At 32.9% G+C, this 16,345-nt stretch overlaps 1 protein-coding gene across 13 annotated transcripts in view; it reads left to right on the top strand.

Moving 5' to 3' along the window:
- The window catches only part of LOC126924936 (potassium/sodium hyperpolarization-activated cyclic nucleotide-gated channel 3), a 219,488-nt gene that overhangs the window by 162,141 nt on the left and 41,002 nt on the right, over positions 1-16,345 (top strand). The window lies entirely within an intron of this gene.

The following is a 16,345-nucleotide window of genomic DNA, read 5'->3' as shown; positions in this document are numbered from 1 at the left end:
AGAGAGCCTCAAATAGAAAGATTTGATCAGAGTATTTTCAACCTTGAACTTGTCGTACTGTAAAACATAGAAAATACAACTTATCATATTTTCCACTGCTCCTCAATTTAAAGCTATCTTTTCAAGAATCTTCTTTAGCGAATCTTTAATGTCTTAAAAATTCCACTTTTTAAGAGAAATTTCCTCTCTAAGTTTCAACTGTCGTAAACTTGTTTATTTTAATTCGTTTCTTCGTGTATTATTTCAGCTCAAACTGTCTGCTTTTGTGGGAAGTTTCTCCATTCCCAAAGCTATAAAATTCCTCTCTCGTCAAGCTAAAATTTTCTCATCTACAAATCCCGCGATTGCTTTTATTTCAAGATCGTCAAATTTCCAAAATCGCAAATGCCTCTTTTTCTAGCAGAATCCTCTTGAACGAAATTCAAAACTCAAGAATATCCTTTCCAGCAAATTTCCAAAGCTTTTGTTTTTCGAATAAAATCTTTAGAAGAAAACCCGATCTCAGTATCTTCGAAGAAAATAATTTGCATATTATTTTGTCGAGGTGTAAGAAGAATATGCACCTGAATTCTCTTGAAAACCAGATTTCAAACGAAAAACAAGCGTTGTACTACATTTTCGACTTACATATGCGCATGTAGAATGACCTGCTGCCTATTTTTCATTCCTATCTAACCGAGAATTAGTAAGTTTTCAAGCTCGATTTCCTCGAGAATGAAACGCAATTTCGTTATTCATGATTTTCCTCGTATTTCGTATCACAGAATGTCCCTCGCGTCACTTGTATCACGACATTTTGGATCCACTATATATACGTAGAAATACAACATTCTTTGCACAATTTTATCCGCACTCTGCTCACAGCAACGTCAACAACATCCATATTCAGGTTCTGATTACAGTGGCTGTGTATTCAGCCGAATCCAATAATCAAATACTTACTCGTATATACATTTTTATCAGTGCAATCTTCAGAAGATTAATTGATCAGAAAGTAAATTCATCGAAATAAGCATTCACTATAATAATCATTGCCTAAAGCAAATACAGAAACCATACGATGTTCGGTCTATTGACTTCTCGATAAGGAAACATCTGGACAGATCACGCGGTTAAACGGGCCGAAGCAATCGCGGCGGCGTGATCGACGCTCGGACACAGGATAGAGCGACAGAGGAACGACGATAGAGCGACAACGATAGAGCAACAGAGATGGGATAGAGTGATAGATCGGTCGGTCAGCTTGAAATTTGCATCGCGCTATAAAACTGCACGCACGCGGCCGTGCTTCTGGTTATGTCAGCATCCTCTGCCAGACAATGGACGACCCCGCGGTATTGTTCGGCACGCCTGTGTACACTGGCTGAGTGTATGGCTACTATTTCATGGTGATTCTTACTAATCGATGTAATCGCGTGTACGTGTATGCACCACGGACGCATCCACGTGCAGCTAACGTACACTACCGTCCATAAGTTTCGAATCGACGCTTTCGGAATTTTATATTTTACGATTTACGTGTGTATATTACGAAACATATATTCATTCCATATTTTTTTTCACAGTTTTATATCTTTGTCTAACGACGAATGGGTTTTCTGAAAGATTCTTTTACTTTATGGGTTACAATCTGGAACATATAAAAATGAGAAGGATTACTTTACGAAGGAAAAATTTATGTATCGCTTGATTATAGTGGTAAATATACTTTTATAGCTCACTGCACTGATGGTTATAAGTACATATTACGATAGCTACCCGTTATATGTTTATTGAAAAACCTGAACTACCTTATTTCGTATTTTATATTATAAGTATATAAGTATATAAATATATTATAATATATTCACATTTGGTGCGACCCAAATAAATCATAATTTTTGCTAATGTTGTAGAGGAACTTGTAATATGTGGATTTTAAAATATGTTCTCTTACTAAATAGCAGCTATAGCACGATAATCTGGCTCATAATGATATGTGCACAGACGTTTAAATTAAACATTCGTGGAGAGGATTGTTGGTAGCTTATTAGAGCCATTCTGTCTACAGATCTTGTTTGGCTTACTTTCTGTGCCTGACTTCCAACTCGGCTGTTACGCGTTCTCTTTGTGCTTTTAGAAATCCTAGCGTCCGAAGAATTAACGAGTATATTTGACCATTTATACTTCACGAGAAACAATAATACTTTACGATGGGGGAATTTTTTAAAGGTACTTTTTCTGCTGTACTCGTAAAAAAATTATTTAAAAATATTTTACAAGCTCAAAGCGTAAAACTTTAAATATTTTAAGTATTTTTTAAAAAATTTTGGGAACATATTATGAAATACATTTTAATATAATCAGCGCTAGTTTTTAATAGCATTTATATAAACTAGTAGTTATTTGACTTTTAAAAAATTAGACGCGGATCAGTTAGATATATTCAAGTAAGTTTCTATACCAGTAAAATATTATCCAGAACGAAGAAACAAAATTAAAAGTATAAAATTGAAGATAGTGACTATTTAAAATATTCCATCTAAAAAATCTGTCGAGCATGATTTCATCACGCCATTTCGTTTGATCTACTACGAGTTCGTTTCAGAATACATATTTACAAGGTTCGCGCAATGAATGTTTGCAGTAAAATTTATGGATGTTTCGAGAAAAGGAATTTCCATTCAAATCCCGTCAAGAAATTTGTTTCGACTCCCCTCTTTTTATTTGCTTTCCTGGGCTGTTGTTCCGGCTACTGTTTGGGAATCCAGAAACGTTCGTTTCACGGATATGTCGCGAGAGGCTGTAAAAATACAAGGCGAAATATTTTGTTAAAATGTTTGTCGGCTTGAGTCGAGTCCGTGTTCTGAACTTTTACGGTCACTTCTTTTTTTAGTCATGAAAAAGCGGCGAACGCTGTTTATTTTTAAACAGATTTCCCCAGATCTCAATTTTACTGACACAGACGAAACTACAAATTTGAACGATCGAAAAAATAAAGATTCTTGAAAGCATGTAACTCTTCGTTTATAAAGAAAATAATTTGTTTATGACATTAAGTTTTGTTACTTATTGCGATTATTTATAAAATATTTACATAAATATAGAGTTAGTGTGAAATCTTAATTAAACAAATTAATCATTGTACACGTTGTTTGGATAATCTTGTTTTCGCATGACAGAACACCATTTACATTATCGATCATAAATATTAGCATACCCGACGATATTTAACATAAATTGAACGTGTCTACGTTTAAACTTTGCGTAAACGTACAGAAATCTGCCTATCTAGGATCTAACATAATATTGAAATCGAATAAAAAGGTAGATTTTTTTTAAAGAGCATGTGCCTCCTTTATGGGAAACGCTTTTAAATGAGAAAAAGAACTTACGTGTTTAATTAGTGTACTCCATAAATTACTTTTATTACGAATAAATTATCTGAAACACAGATAGGTTGAATCATTAAACGTGCACCTGGTAACGCAGAAACACCTGTGACTGATCAATTATCCTTATACAAACTGTATCAAGGGAACCAGTGGTTTGGTAACACGTTTTCACATCATTGAGCTATGATGCACGCAAACATATAATTTAAGAATATGTCTAACGAGTGGCAGCGTTGGAAGAAATATTTGTAGAACGAAGTAAATTATTTTTCACGCGTCTTAACCTCGCCTTTAGACACGTGTTACTTCTGCTAAATACGCGAGTGAATATTTCTGCTCTTGTTTGTTATGAAACTACCGTGTATTGGTTTACTGAGTTTCAATTTCCATTTTTAAACGGGTGTTCTATTTTATAAAACATAAATTCAAGGCGATTCACGTTTTAAGAATTACACATTTGTTCTGCTTGTAGTATTCTACCGTTTTATTATTATTTTAATTACTACGTTTAATATTTTAATATCGATGTGTATACTTACTACATTATAGCGATCTTACATTTATTTCTTTGATCCTACGTATAAATTTATTAGGTATCATTTTACATTAAACGCATGTAGTGATAAATTTCTTGTCCTTAGCGCAGTAATTATTTTAATATATTATAATAATACAAATTTACTATTTTAATAAATGCGTTCAAATTTCAGATATCCTTCATTTTATTTTAAATTGTTAACTTACGGAGTTTAAAAATTCTCATACAATAAATATGTATTATTTACTTCCATGTCCCCTCTTTACTATATTTATTCTATAATTTTTTTAAATTACAAATTTGAATATTGTCAGAAATCTCGAACTTATTTTTCCAACGTATAGCATTCGCCATGTTTAATCGTTGTCCACTTGACCAGTTTCGGTATCTACGAAAGATCAAAAATGTTCTAACGATATCATTCGTGTACCATTCGTCAAAGACGTCACGAACGAAAATCCAGGCCACTTAATTCTTCATTGATGCGACTAAAATTCAGCATAGTATATGAAGTGTCGAGGAACTCGAGGCGAGCGCGTCGAGCACCGTGAAATATCGAGGAACCAGTTCGGGTTAATCTCGAAGACGTTGATTAATTCCTGCAGACTCTTCGCAGGTAAATTCAGCGTTGAAACAGAGGCGGCTTCTCTGTATTGTATGGTACGAGTTATTTTCGAAAATGTTTGCAGGGAGTTTAGTCTCGAATATGATTAACGAAATGAAACGAGTAACAAATGATCATGCTAGAGTGAATTAAATTTCTATTTTACGGCCTTTACGTCATAAAATTTCGCATAGTAAAGCCTATTACGTATATTAAAAGCTATCATAATTTGTATTGTAATCTATTGCTACAACTCCCTTATTAATCGCAAACAATGTTGCTTAAACAAACTAATCAATCACATCGAACAAGCTACTACATCGGTGCTGGTCAAACATCGTATTATGCAATAAAACTTTCATTGTTCGTAGCTTCTCCAAAATATTGGATATTTAATCCAAATAATTTTCATATAATTAACATACTTTTTCGAAGGCTATTTCATTATGTTATTCCAAACTTGTAAGAATTATCGACTCAACAATGTTTGATTCAAAAGGTCTTAGAACGAAGCTGTTATGATCTCTTCATTTACAAATCTGTTTAAAATAATTTACCCAATAAAAAGTTTCTCAGATAAAATAGGAAACGTCTCTAATCTTCCCTAAGTTCTCGTTTTGCATTTGCAGAAATCTTCAGAACACTTTTCCCAAATTAAAGTTCGTTTAGAAAACCACATTGAAATGAAATTTCATAGTTGTGTTATAAATCTTCTTAACATCAAATGCACCGATTTATATCAAATTTCTTCTTCCTTAATATAATCGATGATTAACGACGGAACAAAATAGGAAATAAAGTAATTAGAAACTTACGAGTCGTCCAAGTATCATCTCATCATCATACTATAGTAGATTATTTTACAGTATCATTCTGTAAAAGCTAGTAAAATGTGAAATAAAGAGAATCTAGTGAAAAGGGAAGAAACTGAGATTTTCACAAATTACGTAAGGGAAACAAAGCAGGACAGTTGTCATCTGCAATCAGTCATGTCCCATCGGTCAAATTCTCAATCCTTGCTTGTACAATAGAACGTGAAGAATTGGTCAATTAGACGACAGGAGGATTCTGTACATACCAATCGCTGTTGGGTGGATTAGCTGATAACTCTGAATACATTGACTACTGGTCTCTAATGACCGGTCTCGTTCAATAGGTCTGAATACGACTTGAAAGTGTGAGTTTTCCTCGCTTGATCAGGTGTAGCATAATAGATGAATCGGTCACTGGCGTAATGAATGGTTCGGAAAATGACGATAGAATGGTAAAAATTATGTGGAAACAAATGGATTACAATGGAAAGGGCACAATGGAATAGAATTGAAATTAGAATAGAAAATAAACGGGAAGAAGATTCAGTCGCTTCTACTCAACCATGATTGGGGTTAGGTTAGGTAGGTCTTTGTGTGAGATTTTAAAACGCTCTGAAAGTAGGTACTTCACTTTTCAAAGTAAATATTCTGTCTCAATTGAAATGCATCCTCCGTTGTTACATTAGAAAATTCCCAAAATTCCAAAAAATTCTCGAAGTCATTAAGCATTATGAGTTTGAGATTTCTCAAATTCTAAACCTATTCGTGTGATGTGTTGATTTATTAAAGCTTCCCTAGACTAGAAAATCCCTAAATCATTTTGGACTAGAAATTTTCCATATTTCTCTAGATCAGAAAAGTCCCAGATTATCCTAAGTTAAAAGATTCCTAAATTCCACAAATTCTAGAAATCGGAAAATTACGCTTGAAGATATCGTTCAGCGCATTTTTTCTCTGTAAAATCTAAGATAGCAAGATATAAAAAAGAATATGCGTTAAAAATCTGATGAAAAATGGAGTATATAAATAATTATATACAGATATAATCTATCTGTTCGATTATTTTGTATAATGAAATAATAGGTAAATGTACTAAGTTCTTATAATGCATATAAAATATAGGAGAAAAAGAAGTCAGTTCTGTCCAAATGTGTGAGATTGATTTTACGAGCTAGAGTAAATAGAAAAGGATGCAGTTGTCGAAGTAGATGAAGAACAAGAATTGAGTGAAACGAATGGTGGTGCTCTCTTGGGATTGATATTTGAACAAGAGATATATCCGATTAAATTGCAGCTGTTTCTCGAATTGACTGTCATAGAATTTTTAGTGCTTTAAGAGAATATAATTTTATGATCTGCGAGTTATTTAATCTTTTGACGTATCTACTCCTTGAACACTTTATTAACGATGGAGAGAAAACATGAAACAGATCAAGAAATAGTGCGTGGTTTAAAGTTCCTCTGTAGGAAATGCGAAAATATTGCTTTTATAAAATTTTATGGGAGAGCGAAATACCCTAGCAATTTATTGCTCGCTATTGGGAGATTTCAAGTGAGTATATCTCATCGCAATTCCATCAACCTCCTTTGTTTCCGATTCATGAGACTGAAACATCTGTTTCATTGACTGCAATAATTTACTCGTCACGTATGTCGCATAGTGAACAAAAAAGCAAATATCGAACGCAGATGTTATCTATGCAATTTGTTACGCTAGGGAAAAAGCGAAATTCCCTGGGAACTAAACTAGAGGACTTAGAATTGAACTATTACTTGATCTGTGAAATTAATTTAAAGATGTTTCCAAATAATGCATTTAAATAATCTTAATTGTTTGTAATAATTACAATTCCAATAAAAATACAGTAAAGTTACTTTTGAAAAGTTTCCATATTTAAAATTATTTTTCTATAAATCATTGTATATTCTCCAAACCCTTAATTCTCCGAAGTTACTCAAAATTGTTTCGGATTAAAAATCCTTAAATTCTAAAAAGGTATTCTGATCAGTGAGTCTTCTTGGTCTCTGAATTCCCTAGATTTCCACTTAGAAATCGCAATAAATTCTCTAAATCACAAAATTATAACTAAAGCTTGAAAACTTCCCTAAATTACTAAAAGCGAATGAAATCATCTACTTTAAACTGCAATATCTCAAAATTACAAAAAATTCTCGAAATTATTAAATTACACTAACGCTTTAAAATCTCCGTAAATTTCTCTAGAGACAAAGTTACTATCGATATTTTGCGAAGAAAAGATGTCGAAGGTGATTAATCACGCCATCACACCATCAACTATAATAACGAAGGTCCAAAATAAAAATCTGTACACGACATGATTGCGACAGAAATAATTCTTGGTATAGGCAATTATTTTTCGTTTCTATCATGTGATCGATGCATACGGTATGAGCAGCAACAGCGATCGCTTATGTATATTTTAAGAAAGCGCGATTCGAGCCGGAATTTCGTGCGATCCGTGGCTGCTGCTGTATTATGCATTCTCAATCAACGGAGTGGAACGTTTGTCTGTTCTACGAAATGGCGTACAACAATCCCGATACGAGGAACTCGCTATAAAAATGGCAAATGCTAATGTTATTCCCGGAAAGAAGACGAACATCTTCCAGCTGTTTGAGATTTCAGTAAACGAAAGTTTAAATTTGCATCTCGAATATACTCGAAAATCGCCTCGTAATTATTCATACTTAAGAATAGTAAAAAGTAAAGTAAATAGCAGTAAAAAGACATAGTAATTTTTGTATAATACCATTTACAATAATTCATGTTATAATAGTAATTTTTATTTAATGCTACCTAATTCACATGCATGATGAAAAGCAGCTTGCTGCAAATGATCATTCTATTATTATCCGTCGAGGATGATTTTTTAAATACATATTTACATTAAAACGATTTATAATGTACATCTAAATGTATTAACACATAGTTGATTATAATTAAAGTGATATAATGGAAACAAATATACATATGTAAGTATAGGTTGTCCGAAAAGTTTCTTTCGTTTTATAAGGAAATAATAGATGCACAATGTTTTTTGTTTTATATTAGTTTACTGAATTATGCACGAACATAATAATAGAAATATGACGAAATGGATCATATCTAATGTAATAAAATAATATAAAACGGAAATTGTTGTTCATCTATTATCACCTTATTAAACGAAAGAAACTTTTCGGACAACCTAATATATACATGATCTATTTCAAGAATGTATTTCAAATATATTTTATTCTCTTTGCAAGCTGCTTGACAACTATACACCTCTACATTATATATTTCAGCATATGTTCATAAAATATTGCAAGACTCAATATACACGATGAAGTTAATTCAGAGTTAAGACAACGTTATTGTAACGACAATAACAATTAGTATATTAATAATAATATAATATTACTATTACTGTTATTGAAATATCAGTTAATGAATCGAGTTACAAACACTCGATCCCATGGGCATAAAATTTTCTGCTCGCAGTAAAACATTCGGGAAACTGTTTCGGTTTCAATGCATATAGACTGGTGTGTGCATAATATTCTTCAATTGCCTATCAGCTCGCAAAGTTTCATAGACATCTGTGCACAATGTTGGATCGCTAGTTACACTTCAACTACGAACAACGCGTTTCAACGAGATGAAAATCGATTTTAGTCGGTCGAGCAACGGTCCTTTGTCATAACTCGCTTCGAAGAAGGTACCCAAGGAACCATGGTGCTGTTTGTTCTCGTTCATACGGCCATGAAATGTGCAATAATTCATGAATACACCGCATGTCTCGATACATGGATTCTGCTTAAGATCGAACTTTGTTCCCTTGAAACTATTCTAAACTAGCGTTGAAGGCACTTACAACTATTGATAACACTACGGCTAAATATTGATAACATCGATAAATCGATATACGGTAGATTCCCTATTAACTGGCCTCTGTGAGATCAGATATTTAGGCAAATAAATACGTTGTTTGTTCTACTGCATTGTTCGTATGTTTAAGTTTTGCCGAAATATTTTTTTGATATTTTTAATATTTACTATGATCATAATATTTGTTGTAATTGTAATCCAAAACAATGGAAGTTACTTCTATGAGGTCGTCCGTAAAGTTTCTTTCGTTTTATATGGAAATAATGGATGCACAACATTTCTCGTTTTATCTTATTTTATCGAATTACGTATGATCCATTTTGTTCTATCAAAATAAAGATCACAACGTTCGACAGATTGGGTTTTATGTTTGTATAAAGATGCATCGTTGTAAAAGATGGGTCTGTAAAAGAAAGACACCTAATATTCTATATCTCATAAAATTTATCATGTCACATAAATTATTGTTTATTACATAAAATTCAAATCTAATCCAAAAGTTACGATCATCTACGACCAAAGGGCGGAAATTAAGAGTCAGTATAAAAGTAATATAAATACTGTTAATAAGAGAAATTAGAAATGGTAGATGTTAGTTAAATTCAGGTAAATTAGTCTTCGAGAAACTATTAATCAGACTTGTGTTCTAACAAGCATGATACAAAATAGTTGAGGCAAGGGTTGCGAATTCTCATCCTGAGTTATTACTCCATTAATCCTTATTTGCATCATTGCATTAAACGGGAACAATCTATCAGCATCTAACTTTAAGTAGCATTCGAAGAATTCTGAGCCATTGTACGATCACTTGTTACAAGCTTTATGACATTACATCGCTAAAAAGTTTCTAAGTATTCGTGGAAGTCCATTGATTGCCAACTTCTAAGAATATTTTAAATGCCTCGAGTTTTCATACAATCGACTTATAGAAATTTTCAAATTCTGATACCATACAATTTATCAAGTTTGAAATTTGAAGGAGTTTGCGTTTTCTTACGATTAAAAAAGCAACTCTTTTCAATGTGTAAAGATCAGGAACAATGATCGCTTAATTATGATCACTTAATTGTACAAACAAATTTAGATGAATCTGATTTTAATAAAAAGTTATTATTCAAAACTAGTTATACGTAATACACTTTATCTAAAGAAACGACGTTTATTATATGATAACCTAAGAATTATTAACAAAAGTTTGCATGAAAAACATAGAAAAATTTTATTCTTTGCAGCCTTTGTATTTTCCGTATTCGAATAATATAGCAACTGCGGAATAAAACTAGGTATTTAATATCTCCAGCTTCCGAGAACGATAGGTCCAGTTCCAACGAAAATGTTGGCAGGAGACAAGCTCGAAAATGCTCTAAATTGTCTGGAATTCGCGGAGCTGGCCACGCGGCGTGCTCGTTAAAACAGATTCTCGTGTAAAAAGTCGCGCATAAATCTCGACTCTTAGGGATATGGTTATCGCCAAGGCGTAATCTCTCGACGCTTTTAGGTCAGTGTCTAGTGGCACGTACAGGGTGTTAGAAAAAGAGACTCGAAGGAGGCTGTTTAACGCGAATTCCAACACACAGTTTCATCGATGAATATATTTAAACGTATGTGAAACTAATGGATCGATAGCTCTTTATTAAATTCAGAATATCAGATATTTTAAATAGTGATAAGAGTAAAAGGAACCCTTTCAGAATCGAATATTTTTGAATTATGAGAAAAATACCCTTTTTTATCAATTATTTATGAGTTGGTAGTAATGACACAACTTTATACGCTCGTGTAAATTTTCCATGAATGCATAGACATCTGCAAACTGGTTATAATCACATAATCTGACAGACTACACTTCTAATAGCAAAAATATTGACATCTCTACTTAAGGGTAAATACCTTCATTTTGGTAGATTTTCAAATGAAGAAACTGTAATGCGATATCAATTCGCTGTTTTCTTCGTGATCGAACATCTTCGTAATTAACCTTTCTTCAAACATTTGAAGAGGAGTCTAAAAGTATTGGGATTGAAATTGAATTGGAAAACGCGTGGGCTGTAGTAACTTTCCGGTTCGATCGTATCGTTTTCACCCCGCCTCACCCCGCTCTTTTTATTTATGGCGGTCAAATGGCAGTTTAATTTTAGGTTGTGTAAATATTTAAAGAGCCTTCAAAACGATTCTTTAGTTTCATTCTGATTCAAACAATTTTATTCATTCGTCCGTACGATCTGATAATGAATGAAATATAGTAGCAACTGAATGGAGAATATTCTATGGATCGTCCTACACGTTCACCGTCTAGAAATATTGCAAAAGATTCTCTGGAATGTAGAACTGTTCACTTTCTTGGAAAGAATATTTGAAGTGGTTTTATGAAAGTTCTCAGAAAAAATTTCGAGAGTTTTAAATTTCGATTTATTGTTTAAAGAAGAAACGTAAAAAGGACTTGCATATTTTAAATACATTTATCAAAATACATCAATGGCTATAAAATATTCGTTGAAATATTTAAAATAATAAAAATTAAATGTTTGCAAAATCATGTTTATTATATTATAATATTCTGCTAAAATAATATCATTTTCTACAAAATAATAGACACTAGATAAAAATAACAAGAATTTTATATTAGAGAATTGTTGAAATTTTATTAAAAATTCACAAATCTCTGGCGAATTTTTACAAACGCATTGAAACAAAAATTCTTCGAACTTCAATTGCTATCGGAAATTTAAAAGCCCGCGAATATCATAGAATACACACTCCACATAGCACGCAAAAAATAAGATACAGGAAATATAGTACTCGTCATAAAATAATAATATTTAGCGACTGGGATAAATCTCTACTCAAGCTTCACTTCTTTAGTTCTATTTATTGTTACACTGAATTTTTATAAACATTCACATATCTCTGATTAGAGTGCTAAGAATCTTTGTCTGAATATATCCGTAAAACACTGTTTGCTTGTGTTTACTGGTGCCTAAAACTAGTCGGAAAAAAGAATATATTTTTAATAAAATTCCGCCAATTCTATCGTACAAAATTATTTGAACATACTATTTTTACTTATTAATAATCGCTTTTTTCATTTTCACTTTCATTTCATTTTTCATTTTCAATTCACAAAAGCTTTTAACACTAACACTAAAAACGTTCAATGCTTTCATTTAAATCTATACTATCCTCTGACATAATAAACGTGAAGCATCTCTATAAGAAGTTCGCAGAAGCTTGCAGCTTTCGCTCTATCAAAGACACAAAGCCTCGAAAGAGAAGAAATTTCACGGAAACGTGGAGACAGGTCTCGAAATGAGGGTGGAAGAAAGGAATAAACAACCACTTGGTTTTCCACCGAAAGTGTCAAGACGGGAGGTCGCGTTCACCGGTGCGTGCTGACGAAGAAAACTGCCCTCCTCTTCGATGGTTGTTTTCGAGCCAAGCTTGTAGCAGCTTCGTGCGAGCTACGAGCACATTTATTGCCCCAATGCGATGTAGCTACGTTATTACTCGGCAAAGTGGGCCAATGTTGCCTGGCTGGCCTGGAATCGAACTGATTAAAGCAGACCTTTCAGAAATTGCGCTTTCACCACCCTTCTTTCCCTCTTTTTGTTTCTATCTTGTAGCGAAGCTTCCTTGCTTCTTCGGGCAATCGTTTGAGTTTCACTTCGCAAAGGGTTGAGTATTTATTTCTTTTTTTTTTTTTATGGTAAAAGAAGAACATGCAGGTTTGAATTGTTCGAATTGGAGAGGTATCGGTCGACAAGGGACTAATTTTAGATTTTGAAGTGCACAGAAATTGTAACTCAAAAGTGTAAAGATGATAATAGTTGTAGATTATAATATTTGTTATGATCTACGGGGAGTTTCTTTGGCTCTTCAGGAAATGGTTTCGGTTTCATTTCGCAAACGATAGAATTTTCTTTTATTGATTCTTCGAATTGAAGAAATATTCTTCTTTGAAATTCTTGTTATTTATTCTTTAAAATGTGTAGAAATTATAATGCGAAAGTGCGAAGTTTAACCAGAGAATAGTCATAGATTATAACACAATCGTTCATAATTATTTGAACGATTTCAAAGTTGAAACCAATGATGATACAATTAAAACAGTATTCATTGGCCGGCAAGAAATTATTGTGCGTGAATTGTATAATCAAGCGTCATCAACGGTCGTTAGCCATATGTATAATTACTTAATCTATTCTAATTATCTCGTTTTCTCGTCAGTCACTTGCAATTAAAGAAACCACGCGCTATTTCGAATCAGAAAATATTCTTACTTCCGTCAAATCTGAATGCGGGAAACTTGAGAAAAAATTAATTAAACGCAAACTTAACGAAAAGCTAGGCGGAACAATAATTAATCGCATCTTCTAAATTGATTATTGCGTTTTAATTGTAATTACAATCTTCCTTGCACCGAAAATCTACAACAAATAGCTGCAACAATATTTCCGCCGTCTCGAAAGCTGCCACTTCGTTTAAACCCCTAGACCCCTAGACTACTTAAGCGCTGAAAAGGTGAAGTTGAAAGTAAGTCGAAACAAAAGCAGCGGAGGTCTGTTAATTAAACTTTCGCCCTTGGAAAACGTTCTCTCAGCTCGCGTTTTCCGTGTCTTCGAGAAAAAGCAATGCTCTTGGCGCACAGACAAGACTGAATCTTTTACTGGGATAACGGCGAATCGTCATTTTTCTTATTCAACCAGAGCCATTTTAATGATTTCACGAGTGCTTCTAGGTCAACCGAGAACGAAAAACATATCTGGTGCGTCATATTTTCGTGCGTACACACGCGAAACAATTATACGAGGTGCTTATTTGCCAATTTGGTTAAGTCCACAACACGGAAAGTAAAGAAAATGATGAAATATATATAAGAGAAGCATCGATCAAACGCATTGACGCTAAGATTTCGAAAATTTCAAAAAGTATAATTAACCACTTTGTCCTGTGAACAGCTCATATATCGCGTCATCGGTAGTGGTTTTCGTTAACGATTTTTTCTTCAAAAGGAACGAAATCTACTGGTTTTAGTTAACATTCTTTACTCTCCAATATAATATTTTTATTTATAATTGTCTATTCTTTAAACCCAAAATTATTTAAATGGAAAGCTCTTTTTAAATAAAAAATATAGCTCTTTTTTAAATGAAAAATATTTTTCAAAGCATTGATACAATCGTAGAAAATATAATAGATGTTACACAATTGACTAAATGAAATGAAGTTGATTCTCTTTCACATCCATAAAATCGTCATTGCTGGGAAGCCAATCTAATATATATTTGTTACCTCGTTTAAAGATTTCCATAAATCGCAGGTGGTAAAAATGTATGTAAATTCTAACTGTTGAAACACAAGCTATAAAGAAGCAACTTTCGTAAGAAGTATTTTTATGAAATTTTAATTACGTCAGAGAATATTTCAGATTCTAAAGTTAAACGAAACACTTCGTATATTTGAAGTGCAGTAATAAAATGCAAGAGCCTCGATCAATATTTGCGAGGAAAGGTCATTGTTGACGGAATTTTCGCGCGTTTCTTGCGGTTTTACGACCGATATTCCTTCTTCCTCTCCCTTTTAGCAGCTCATTAGCCGAGAAACGGTACGAAAAGAATCCGGGTAACGTAAATTCGTCGTAAGGCGCAGCATTCCACCGTATACAAAATGAAAATAAAATCTCTGGTCGACGTTTGCGAGCAGAGCACGTGGTAGATGCGCTTAAAACGTTGGCTTAGGTCTTGGTAATTGAGTAAAGTTGGCCCGGAAAGACAATAAATGGAATGACCGGTTTGAAGAAGGCCGCAGCCTTTTGAGATAAGTAGGTTACACGTTGGGCCTGGATTACAAAATTCCAGTGCAAAATTCAGGGAAGGCTGTGACTGATCCTGAGAATGAAAAGAAAAGAACTGGCTAATTTAGTGAGACAGGAAGCTGAGAGCTTTTGAATGGCACGAGACAGGAAAACGTTTCGTTTTAATCATCCTGTGAGTGTTTTCTTTCCGTTTTTTAATTAATGCGATTGAATCACATGACATTTGTTCGCATATTTTTCAAAGGCACAGATATTTTGTATTAAAAAATGTATATACATCGAATTATGAAAACATTAAATGATTTCACAAACACTGAAACATTATTAAACGTTGTTTTATTCACTTTTATATATATATATATTGATATGTGTTGTATTGCATTGTTGTAAACTTCTGCTATTTCTAGTAGCAAAGGAAATGATTTTGATGTACGATTTAAGCGAAACATCCTATATATAAAAGTATAGAAATATAAATGTTTCAGTGTTAAGTATAAAAATATGTACTGAAGGACGTATATTTCTATTTCGAGAAAGAAACTTTATCTTTACAAGGTATTAGCACGATCTGCTAGCATGTTCTCTGATATCCAACTACTTTCATCTGAAACACATTTTCGCAACTTTCACATTTGTTGAGATATTTGCTGTGAGTTAGACTTCGATTTTTTAGACTCGTCGAAAGTATTCATTTATGATATTGGAATGTTAATTTTAAGGCTCGTTCCACTTGTCAAAGTAATTTGCAAAGTCAATAACATCAACGGTATACGATATAATAAAAAATGGAAAAACACATTGCAAGAAACAGTTTCAAAAGTATTTAAAAGAAAAATAAAGAAAGTACGAAAGATACTGGAAAAAAGTTTCTTAGGACCTTGTACAGTGACTTTAGCATTCTTCCTACTTTCTAAAGTAAAATTCCTTTTAAAATGTAAATTCCCTTGTGATACAGAAATTCAGGTATACAATTATTGCGAAAAGAGTATTAAAAATGCTAATTAAGAGTGTTAGTGTATACGTAAATGCCTAAAATATTGATTATGAATGATATCGATATAAAAAGTTTATGTTTCATCTCATTTTCGTGAATCGAACAATATTCATCGCTAGACTACGTTTTGTCTGGCCATTACGGAATATTCTACTTAAGACGATTATTCTACTGTAATTCTACTGTTCGTTGAACTGTTATCCGCAAATACATTAAGGGTTGTTGCCGAAAATTATTGACAATAACGGCTCATAATATTCAGATTTATATGATTCCGCGCTTTTCAATAGAAATTGAAAAATTTTATTAATTCTATTAT

The sequence above is a fragment of the Bombus affinis genome, chromosome 15 (genome assembly GCF_024516045.1).
Source record: "Bombus affinis isolate iyBomAffi1 chromosome 15, iyBomAffi1.2, whole genome shotgun sequence".
NCBI classification, from domain to species: domain Eukaryota; kingdom Metazoa; phylum Arthropoda; class Insecta; order Hymenoptera; family Apidae; genus Bombus; species Bombus affinis.
This window is presented reverse-complemented; position numbering and strand designations above follow the sequence as displayed.